The sequence below is a fragment of the Sander vitreus genome, unplaced genomic scaffold, assembly GCF_031162955.1.
Source record: "Sander vitreus isolate 19-12246 unplaced genomic scaffold, sanVit1 ctg288_0, whole genome shotgun sequence".
Classification (NCBI taxonomy): domain Eukaryota; kingdom Metazoa; phylum Chordata; class Actinopteri; order Perciformes; family Percidae; genus Sander; species Sander vitreus.
Genome location: NW_027595443.1, coordinates 42,501 through 42,782, shown reverse-complemented (window position 1 = coordinate 42,782; position 282 = coordinate 42,501).

Here is a 282-nt window from a genome sequence, read left to right as displayed (position 1 = left end):
CTCCCTCCCTCCCTCCCTCTCCCCCCTCTCCCTCCCTCCCTCCTTCCCTCCCTCTCCCTCTTCTCCCTCCTCTCCCCCCCTCTCCCTCCCTCCCTCCTCTCCCCCTCTCCCTCTCCCCTTCTTCCCTCTCCCCTCCTCCTCCCTCCTCCCTCTCCCCCCCTCCCTCCTCTTCCCTCCCTCCCCTCTCCCTTCTCTCCCTCCCTCCCTCTCCCTCTCCCCCCCTCCACCCCTCCTTCCTTCCCTCCCTCCCTTCTTCCCTCCCTCTCTCTCCCTCCCTCTCTG